We start from the raw sequence: 11462 nt of genomic DNA on the forward strand, positions 1-11462 counted from the left end.
TAATGCCACATCAGAAGTACAATATTTCTTACATTGTTGTTGCAGTTTCTCAGACTAGAGTGTCCTTCTGTTGGTCGAAAAAGATTCTTGATCTTACGTTGGGTGCGTCAGTTGGGACAAAAGTATATCCGGATGAATTGCGGATGTGAAGAGCCAGAGTAACTGGAAGATGGTCACTGTCTTGTCTGGACTCAACTTTAAGCTATGGGTTGGTAGTGAGCAAGTCCTGAGATGTCAAAATAAAGTCAATTATACTTGCACCACGTTAGGACCAGAAAGTATACTCCCTAGGGATGTCTCCTTGAATTGTCCTGTTAAGGATAACAAGATCTCGTCTGGAGGCAAGCTCTAATAAGCGACCCTCTTTCCAGTGGGACTTGGTATCCTTGACAATTCTGGGAGGAAGAATATTTAAAGAGTCTTTTGCTGGTGGTATTAAATTTCAGGCATTGTATAATGATTAATCTGAAGGGCCAAGTCTGGCATTAAGTCTCCTGCAACTATCATAGATGCATTTAAATGAAATGTAAGAAGCGAATCCAAATACTGTTCACATTTGGACCAGATTTCCTGTGTCTGTTGTTTAATGCCAAAAGAAGGGAGGTACACGTTTATAATCAGGAGGGTTTGTTTCCTGAACTGGAGTAGGGAGGCCTGTGCCCCGTGGTCGCAAGGTGTCAGCGAAGTGACTCTCATGTGTAACCTTGCAGCTGTAAGGATGGCTTGGCCTCCTTTTGCTCTTCCTTTTCTCTCCCTGGAGATGGGTCTTTCTGGGATGTCTGAGAATCTAAAGTAGCTTCATTCACTGCTTTCTTTTGAAGGCTTCAAGCCCGGTTTGTACGTTGGTCAGGAGTGGAGAGATTAGAAGAGTGTGCGAGAGGTTGCTACACAGGGACCGGGACCTGTGAAGTTATGATTTCATAGGAGATGTACTATATTACACCAAGCCAGGATTGAGAATTGTTTCCACAGAAATAGGTTTCAATGACAGGACTTTCAGAGTTGAAATGTAAATCATTGGGAAGACTAACCGATATGGCTATAAGATTGTGGGTTTGGGTTGAGTCAAGATTTATTAGGGGAGTTTCTTGCATGTCTTCTTGGAGTTGAGTTTTGTCTCGATGGAAATCTTTTCCTAGGCTGGACCTCTGGCGAAAGTTTTTTAGAGGAGCAGCTCTAGCTTGTAGACTCACTAGAGATCTCTCTAGGTCTGATGAGATAGGCTCTGCATCTTTGTGTTCTCTAGTTGCTGAAGTTATGGGGAAGTTAAGTGGCAGTGTTTCTTCCTGTGTTTCAGTAGATAAATTTCCTTGCGTTCTGGCAGTTGGCTGCAAACCAGGGCTCGACCTGCTTGCAGTGTGAGACGAGGACTGCAGTCTGTTGCTTTCAGGGGCGACACAATCAGGAGCTGGCAAAGGTACCTGTGTCCGTTGCTGAATAGGAAAAAGAGAATCTATGCATTCATCAAAGAAAACTCTGCTGACGGAAATTTTAAATGTGGCCAGGAATTTCTGCATTTGCAAATTGCATAGTTGGAATGACAGGGCTACTGAATTTCAGGAGTGTTCTTAGGGAGCTTTTGTGAGCCTTTCAAATTCTTCGAAGTCAACAGACTGGGGTTCTATACACAACAGGATCTAACTTAAGGAATTCAGTGCTGTTCTCTTTGTTGTCCAGCGCCCTTGGTTGATGTAATTCTCTTCTATAATTAGGGCTATTAGTTTCTTTGCAAATGACATTAGACTCCAGAAGTCCCCCCCCCCACTTTGTCCGATCAGGTCTCAAACTGTTAGTATTTAATTGACTTGGAGATATGTGCATATCGTGAATTTTTTGGTTTAGGATTGGATCCTTCTTGCCACAAGTCTGAAAGGGAGCCAGTGTAGTGTAGTGGTTAAGAGCAGTGGTATGGAGTTCTCCAGACTCTGATTTGGAGAACTGGGTTTGATTCCCCACACCTACACATGAAGCCAGCTAGGTGAACTTGGTCTAGTCACAGCTCTTGGAGCTCTCTCAGCCCAACCTATCTCACGGGGCGTCTGTTGTGGGGAGGGGAAGGGATTGTAAGCCGGTTTGATTCTTCCTGAAGTGGTAGAGAAAGTCGGCATATAAAAACCAACTCTTCTTCTTCTTCTGCACCTCTGTTCCAGCGGATTTGGGGGGAGGGGGCTCTCTGGAGGCACAGCCTGTGGCTGGACCTCTGACCCAGGTGAGCCTTCAGTGCTGGGTGGCTGCAGATATAGGGAGGACCTACCTGCCTCTGGCTGCTCAGCCTACTGCTGCTCCTCTCTTTCATAGCCTTCAGTGTCAAGGTCCTCCTCATCTGAGGAAGCCCCAGCAGGCTGATCCATGACATAGGCCATATTTTCCTCTTTCAGAGCTCCCCAGTATCCTTGGAGGAGGTAGCCGTGTTCTTCACAGAGGAGGAATGGGCTCTGCTGGATCCAGACCAACAAAAACTCTTCTGGGAAGTGATGAAGGAAAATTACGAGACGGTGGCCTCTCTGGGTAAGGATCTTTTCCCTTCTATTATAAATTGGGAAGAGAAGGGAGGAGGTGGCATCTTCCTTTGGCCCTCTTGAATTTCAGAACAGACGAAAGGATGGAACTCCCACAGATTTGTAGATTACATATGAACATATATGAAGCTGCCTTATACTGAAATAGACCCTTGGTCCATCAAAGTCAGTATTGTCTACTCAGACCGGCAGCGGCTCTCCAGGGTCTCAGGCTGAGGTCTTTCACATCACCTACTTGCCTAGTCCCTTTAACTGGAGATGCTGGGGATTGAACCTGGGACCTTCTGCATGCCAAGCAGATCCTCTATCACTGAGCCACAGCCCTTCCCCAACTGAAAATAAAAACATTACTTATTATTGCAAGTCTTATCCTCTGCTGCCAACATTAACAGCTCCCTATCCTCTTCTAAGCAACAGCTTTTCAAATAGAGAGCAATCGGGTCTCTCTCCCCCCCCCCCCCCACAGTCTCTTCTTTTCTTCTTTCCCAGACTGAAGATTCCCAAGTCCCTCAATCCTTCCTCTTAGGGCTTGGTCTCCAGGCCCATGATCATCATTATTGCTTTCTTCTGCACCCACTCCATTCTGTCCACATCCCTATTGAAGTGAGGCCTCCAGAGCTGCAAGCAGTACTTCAGATGCAGCCTGACCAATGCAGTGTACAGCAGGACCAACACATCTTGCGATTCAGATGTTGTGCCTCTGTTCATAGACCGAAGACTGTATTAGCCTTTTTTGCTGCTGCATCAAGTGTGCTGCCCATCCAGTATGCGGGGTTCTCATTTTTGTTACCCAATGTAGAACTCGTGCCTTTATCTTTGTTGAATTGCATCTTGTTCACATCTGCCCTTTCTTCCAGTGTGTTCAGATCTCATTGAATTCTATCTCTGTTTGCTACTCTTCCCAATTTGGTGTCATGTGCAAATTTCTAAAAATATTGGACAGTACCAGGCCCAAAAACGAGCCCTGTGGCATCCACCTGGACACCTCCTTCCAATCAGATAACATGCCACTGACAACTACTCCTTGAGTGCAGTTCTCCAACCAGTTCTCTATCCACCTAACTATTGTCCAGTCTGCAGTCCTCCAGTTTACCCATCAGAACATCATGAAGAACCCTGCCAAAAGCTTTATTGAAATAAGGTAAACAACGTCGACAGTGTTCCCATGATCCATTAAGCTCGTCACTCGATCCAAAAGGCATCGAGGTTAGTCTGGCCGGACCTGTTTGGTACAAATCTGTGCTAACTTCTCCAGATCACCAAGTGCTCTTTCAGATAACTGACAAATAAGAACATAAGAAAGGCCCTGCTGGATCAGACCAAGGCCCATCAAGTCCAGCAGTCTGTTCACCCAGTGGCCAACCAGGTGCCTCTAGGAAGCTACTAACAAGACGAGTGCATCAGCACCATCCTGCCTGTGTTCCACTGTACCCAAAATAATAGGCACTCTCCTCTGATACTAGAGAGAATAGGTATGCAGCATGACTAGTATCCATTCTAACTAACAGCCATGAATACCTCTGTCCTCCATGAATATGTCCACTCCCCTCTTAAAGCCCTCCAAGCTGGCAGCCATCACCACATCCTGGGGCAGGGAGTTCCACAATTTAATTATGCATTGTGTGAAAAAATACTTCCTTTTATCTGTTTTGAATCTCTCACCCTCTAGCTTTAGCAGATGACCCCGTGTTCTAATATTATGGGAGAGGGAGAAAAACCTCTCCCTGTCCACTCTCTCCAAACCATGCATAATTTTATAGACCTCTATCATGTCTCTCTTCAGCCGCCTTCTTTCCAAGCTAAACAGCCCTAAGCGTCTTAACCGCTCCCCATAGGACAGTTGCTCTAGTCCCCTAATCATTTTGGTTGCTCTTCTCTGCACCTTCTCAAGCTCTGTAATATCCTTTTTTAGGTGTGGTGACCAGAACTGTATACAGTATTCCAAGTGTGGTCTCACCATAGATGTGTACAAGGGCAGTGTGATCTCCTCAGTTTTATTCTCTATTCCTCGTCTAATTATAGCCAGCATGGAATTTGCCTTTTTTTAAAGCAGCCGCACACTGGGCTCAATCTTCATTGAGCTATCTACTACCACCCCAAGATCCCTTTCATGGTCTGTTGCTGCCAGCACAGATCCCATCAGTGTATATGTGAAGTTGGGATTTTTTGTCCCAATGTGCATCACCTTACATTTACTCACATCACCTTACATTACTCACATTGAATCTCATTTGCCATTTTAATGCCCATTCGTCCAGTATGCAGAGATACTTCGGGAGCTCTTCACAGTCCGATTTTGTTTTAACCACCCTAAATAATTTGGTGTCATCTGCAAACTTGGCTACTTCACTGTTTAATCCCAACTCCAGGTCATTGATGAACAGGTTGAAAAGCACCGGTCCCAACACAGCTCCCGGAGGCACCCCACTGCTCACATCCCGCCATTGTGAGAACTGACCATTGATTCCTACTCTTGGCTTCCTATTTTTCAGCCAGCTCTCAATCCATAAGAGGACTTGTCCTCTTATCCCGTGACTATGAAGTTTGCTTAGCAGTCTTAGGTGGGGGACTTTGTCAAAAGCTTTTTGGAAATCCAAATACACAATATCCACAGGCTCATTCCTGTCCACATGCTTATTGACGCTTTCAAAAAACTCTAATACATTAGTGAGACAGGACCTACCCTTACAGAAGCCATGTTGGGTTTTGCCCAGACAATTTTATCTTTAATAATGCTTTCCACTAATTTACCCGGAACAGACGTTAAGCTAACTGGCTTGTAATTTCCTGGGTCCCCCCTGGAACCTTTTTTATAAATGGGTGTTACATTGGCCATTCTCCAGTCCCCTGGTACAGAGGCTGATCGAAGGGACATATTACATATCTTTGTCAGAAGTTCAGCAATTTCCCATTGGAGTTCTTGAAGAACTCTAGGATGAATACCGTCTGGTCCCTGTGACTTGTTAGTTGGCAGTTCGCCTAGACGTTCTAGGACTTCCTGCCTTGGTACCACTATTTGCCTCAGTTCCTCTTTTTCCCCTCTCCAAAATCTCTGTTCAGGAGAAGGAATCTGCCCTGTATCTTCAACAGTGAAGACAGATGAGAAGAATTCATTTAGTTTTTCAGCAATCGCTTTATCCTCCCTTACAGTTCCTTTACTCCCATTGTCATCTAATGGTCCAACCGCTTCCCTAGCTGGTTTCCTACTCCTAATATACTTAAAGAATTTCTTATTGTTTGTTTTGATGTGTTTAGCAATATGCCCCTCAAAATCTTTTTTTGCATCTTTAATTATCTACTTGCATTTCCTTTGTGCAAGTTTGTGTTTGCTTCTGTTCGCCTCGTTTGGGCAAACCTTCCAGTCTCTGAAGGAAGACTTTTTTTTCTCTAATTGCTTCCTTCACCTTACCTGTTAGCCATGGTGGTAACCTCTTGGACTTATTACTACCTTTCCTGACCTGCAGTATACAAGCTAGCTGAGCCTCTAGTAATGTGGACTTGAGTAACCCCCAAGCCTTTTCAAGAGATTTAACCCTCCTAACTGTTCCTTTCAACTTCCTCTTTACCAGTTTTCTCATTTTAGAAAAGTTCCCTCTTTAAAAGTCAAAGGTAATTGTGTGAGATTTCCCAGTGACTTTCCCACTTGCATATAAATTACATTTGATGCCATTGTGATCGCTATTGCCAACTGCTCAACTACATCCACATCCCGCACTATATCACTGGCAGCACCACAGAATATTAAATCCAGGATCGCCTCCCCTCTGGTTGGGTCTATGACCAACTGTTCAAGGGCACAGTCATTTAGGATGTCTAAAAATTTTATCTCTTTGGCTTGCCTGGAGCATACATTTATCCAATAAATATGAGGGAAGTTGAAGTCTCCCATTATTACTACTTCATTACCTTTACATGCTTCCCTAATTTCATTCTCCATCTCAAGATCACCCTGAGCCATTTGGTCAGGAGGCCGATAGAACGTCCCAGGTACTAAATCTCCTTTGGGCCCCGGAATCGTCACCCATAAGGATTCTGTGGACAAGTCTGCCCTTTTTATGGTCTCTAGCTTATTAGACACTATGCCTTCCTTGATATACATAGCCACACCCCCTCCAATACGCCCTTCCCTGTCATTTCTATACAGTTTGTAACCAGGAATGACTGTATCCCACTGGTTCTCTCCCCTCCACCAGGTTTCTGTAATGCTCACTATATCTATGTTTTCTCTTAAAACCATGCACTCTAATCCCCCCATTTTTGCTTGGAGGCTTCTAGCATTAGCATAGAAACACCTCCACGCTCTCTTTCGACTTGCCTGGCATGTGCCTTTGGACATCTTTAAGTGGCTATCCATCATTTTTTTCCCATTCCCTTTCATGTCCAAGTAATTCCCATGTGGGCAATCTAAAGCAATTTTCCCTTTGTCTGTGTGCACTGAGTTTGCCCGAACCGGATACTTCTCAGCTCCTGACGGCTTCCCCCCCAAATGCCCGTAGCTCCCGTTTTCTACTTCAACCTTTCCATTTTGAGGCAGAGTGGTTCTCCCACAGTCTGTTGTTTGAGTGATGGTGGCTGGTGGGAGGAGAGGAGGAACGGCATTGTTGATTTCACAAGGCCGGAGGGTGAATTTCCCACCCTGGTGCTTACAACCCTGCCTTTGCCTCCTGACAAAGGAGTTGCAGCAATACAGCAAGTAGCTACAGCCTCAGCGCTCATCCTTTCCTGGGAGACTGTAGGCAAAATTAGATTTATGTCAAATCACTCCACCCACTAAGACTAACCGCCTTGAAAAATTCAGGGATATTCTTGAAACTCCTTTGCTTTGTAAAGGAGGAAATATTTTCTGCCCTCCCTGTCTGTGTAGCTTTGTGTCTCTGTTAAGTGCCATCAAGTCGTTTCTGACTCATGGCGACCCTATGAATCAATGTCCTCCCAAAGTGTCCTATCCTTAAGAGCCTTGCTCAGATCATGCAAATTGAGGGCCATGGTTTCCTTTATAGAGTCAATCCATCTCTTGTTGGGTCTTCCTCTTTTCCTGCTGCCTTCAACTTTTCCTAGCATGATTGTCTTTTCCAGTGACTCTTGTCTTCTCATAATATGTCAAAAGTATGACAGCCTCAGTTTAATAATTTTAGCTTCTAGGGTCAGTTCAACCTTGATTTGGTCTAAAACTCACTGATTTTTTTTATTTTTTTGGGTCCAGGATATCTGTAATACTCTTCTGCAACACCACATTTCAAAGGAATCTACTTTCTTCCTATCAGCTTTCTTCATTGTCCAGCTCTCACACCCATACATAGTAATAGGGAATACGATGGCATGAATTAGAACAAGACCCATCCAGTCCAGCAGTCTGTTCACACAGTGGCCAACCAGGTGCCTCTAGGAAGCCCCCTAGACGACTGCAGCACCATCCTACCTGTGTTCCCCAGCACCTAAGAAAATTAAGAATCTTTTCTGGCTCCTTCATGGCTGCCCTTCCCTGTCTCAATTTCCTTCTGATTTCTTGGCTGCAGTCTCCCTTTCTTCTTTATGGGGACACAAAGCTGCTTACATTGTTCTCCTCCTCCCTCCATTTGATCCTCACAACCGTCCTGCCAGGTAGGTCTGGCTGAGAGGGTGTGACTGGCACCAGGTCCCCATGTCTCCTAGATCCTAGTCGGACACTCCAACCCCCACACTGTGCTAGATCTGATAGGACAGGGAAGTTGCTGGGTCCTGTTTGTTTTATAAAGGGGATGTTGAAGAGCTAATCTGTGCCCAGGATGGTCCAATCCCCTTCATTTTGGGCATTGCAAGTCTCACTTCTTAACTAGAAGCCGGGGGCTAATATTGAGACACGTAACTTTTATTATTATTATTATTATTATCATTATTATGAGAGTTATTCCTTCCACCATCAACCATAGCTTTGAATGCAAAAAGCACATGGCATGGGCGGGGGAAATCTGGGGGTTTCTTGGTCCAGGGTTTTCCAGTTCCTGGAAATGCTGGCAAAGCTTCTGGGAGCAACCCATTTTCCACTGTATCCATTCTCCCACATCTTTCCTTCTTCATGGCAACTTCCATTTCCTCGCTATTTTTTTCGTTCATCTCTGCTTCCACCCACCAAACTACTCCCCCATTTTCAGCTTTCCCTCCTTCCCTCCCTCTTTTCATTCTTGTTTGATATTTGCCTCTCTTTTGCAGTTGCAGATGTGAGGGAGATGGTGAGTGAAAAGGAATCTGGAAGGATAGTTGTGGGGAAAGACTATGATCGGCAGACGGAAGGAAAATCTAGGGATCAAACCGTTCCAAAGCGAGACAGGAGAAGGAGAAGGAAAAGGAAAGCACTACGGAAGACATGTGAATGCTTGCAGTGTGGAAAGCGCTTCTCACGGAATTGCCATCTAACCGCACATCGAAAGATTCACACAGGGGAGAAGCCATATGAATGCTTGCAGTGTGGAAAGTGCCTGTCTCGGAATGACCACCTAACTGCACATCAAAAGATTCACACAGGGGAGAAGCTATATGAATGCTTTGAATGTGGAAAGTGCTTCACTTGCAATGGCTCCCTTACTCAACATCAGAAGATTCACACAGGGGAGAAGCCATATGAATGCTTTCAGTGTGGAAAGTGCTTCTCTTACAGTAACGACCTAACTAGACATCACAAGATTCACACAGGGGAGAAGCCATATAAATGCGTGGAGTGTGGAAAGTGCTTCTCTCGGAATAGCATCTTAAGTGAACATCAAAAAATTCACAGAAGGGAGAAGCCACATAAATGCTTAGAGTGTGGAAAGTGCTTCACTTGCAATGGCTCCCTAACTCAACATCAGAAGATTCACACAGGGGAGAAGCCATATAAATGCTTGGAATGTGGAAAGTGCTTCTCTCAGAATGGCCACCTAAGTTCACACCTCAGGATTCACACAGGGGAGAAGCCATATAAATGCGTGGAGTGTGGAAAGTGCTTCTCTCACAATAGTGACCTAATGAAACATCAGAAGATTCACACAGGGTTGAAGCCATATACATGCTTGGAGTGTGGAAAGTGCTTCTCTCACAATAACGACCTAACTAGACATGAAAAGATTCACACAGGGGAGAAGCCCTATAAATGCTTGAAGTGTGGAAAGTGCTTCTCTCAGAATGCCCACCTAACTGCACATCAAAATATTCACACAGGGGAGAAGCCATATAAATGCTTGAAGTGTGGAAAGTGCTTCTCTCGGAATAGCACCCTAACTAAACATCAAAGGGTTCACACAGGACAGAAGCAATTTAAATGCTTGGAGTGTGGAAAGTGCTTCTCTCAGAATGGTGCCCTAACTGAACATCAAAGGCTTCACACAGGACAGAAGCCATATAAATGCTTTGAGTGTGGAAAGTGCTTCTTTCAGAATTACCACCTAAGTTCACACCTCAAGATTCATACAGGGGAGAAGCCATTTAAATGCTTGGAGTGTGGAAAGTGCTTCTCTCAGAATGGCAACCTAACTAAACATCAAAGGGTTCACACAGGACAGAAGCCATATAAATGCTTTGAGTGTGGAAAGTGCTTCTCTCAGAATGGCCACCTAAGTTCACACCTCAAGATTCATACAGGGGAGAAGCCATATAAATGCTTGGAGTGTGGAAAGTGCTTCTCTCTGAATAGCCACCTTACTGCACATCAGAAGATTCACACAGGGGAGAAGCCATATAAATGCTTGGAGTGTGGAAAGTGCTTCTCTCACAATAACGACCTAACAAAACATCAGAAGATTCACACAGGGGAGAAGCCATTTGAATGCTTGAAGTGTGGAAAGTGCTTCTCTTGGAATGACAGTCTGACTGCACATCAAAAGATTCACACAGGGGAGAAGCCATATGAATGCTTTCAGTGTGGAAAGTGCTTCTCTCAGAATGGCAACCTAACTAAACATCAAAGGGTTCACACAGGACAGAAGCCATATAAATGCTTTGAGTGTGGAAAGTGCTTCTCTCAGAATGGCCACCTAAGTTCACACCTCAAGATTCATACAGGGGAGAAGCCATATAAATGCTTGGAGTGTGGAAAGTGCTTCTCTCGAAATGACCACCTAACTGCACATCGAAAGATTCACACAGGGGAGAAGCCATATGAATGCTTGGAGTGTGGAAAGTGCTTCTCTCACAATAACGACCTAACAAAACATCAGAAGATTCACACAGGGGAGAAGCCATTTGAATGCTTGGAGTGTGGAAAGTGTTTCTCTTGGAATGACAGTCTGACTGCACATCAAAAGATTCACACAGGGGAGAAGCCATATGAATGCTTTCAGTGTGGAAAGTGCTTCTCTTACAGTAACGACCTAACTAGACATCACAGGATTCACACAGGGGAGAAGCCATATAAATGCGTGGAGTGTGGAAAGTGCTTCTCTCGGAATAGCATCCTAAGTGAACATCAAAAAATTCACACAGGGGAGAAGCCACATAAATGCTTAGAGTGTGGAAAGTGCTTCACTTGCAATGGCTCCCTAACTCAACATCAGAAGATTCACACAGGGGAGAAGCCATATAAATGCTTGGAATGTGGAAAGTGCTTCTCTCAGAATGGCCACCTAAGTTCACACCTCAAGATTCACACAGGGGAGAAGCCATATAAATGCGTGGAGTGTGGAAAGTGCTTCTCTCACAATAGCGACCTAACGAAACATCAGAAGATTCACACAGGGTTGAAGCCATATACATGCTTGGAGTGTGGAAAGTGTTTCTCTCACAATAACGACCTAACTAGGCATGAAAAGATTCACACAGGGGAGAAGCCCTATAAATGCTTGAAGTGTGGAAAGTGCTTCTCTCAGAATGCCCACCTAACTGCACATCAAAATATTCACACAGGGGAGAAGCCATATAAATGCTTGAAGTGTGGAAAGTGCTTCTCTCGGAATAGCACCCTAACTAAACATCAAAGGGTTCACACAGGACAGA

General features: G+C 44.7%; 1 pseudogene; it reads left to right on the top strand.

Moving 5' to 3' along the window:
• The first annotated feature begins 8842 nt into the window (after positions 1 to 8842).
• LOC130491135 (zinc finger protein 347-like) lies at positions 8843 to 10668 on the top strand (annotated as a pseudogene).
• The last annotated feature ends 794 nt before the right edge of the window (positions 10669 to 11462 follow it).

Source organism: Euleptes europaea, chromosome 1 (assembly GCF_029931775.1).
Source record: "Euleptes europaea isolate rEulEur1 chromosome 1, rEulEur1.hap1, whole genome shotgun sequence".
Classification (NCBI taxonomy): Eukaryota; Metazoa; Chordata; class Lepidosauria; order Squamata; family Sphaerodactylidae; genus Euleptes; species Euleptes europaea.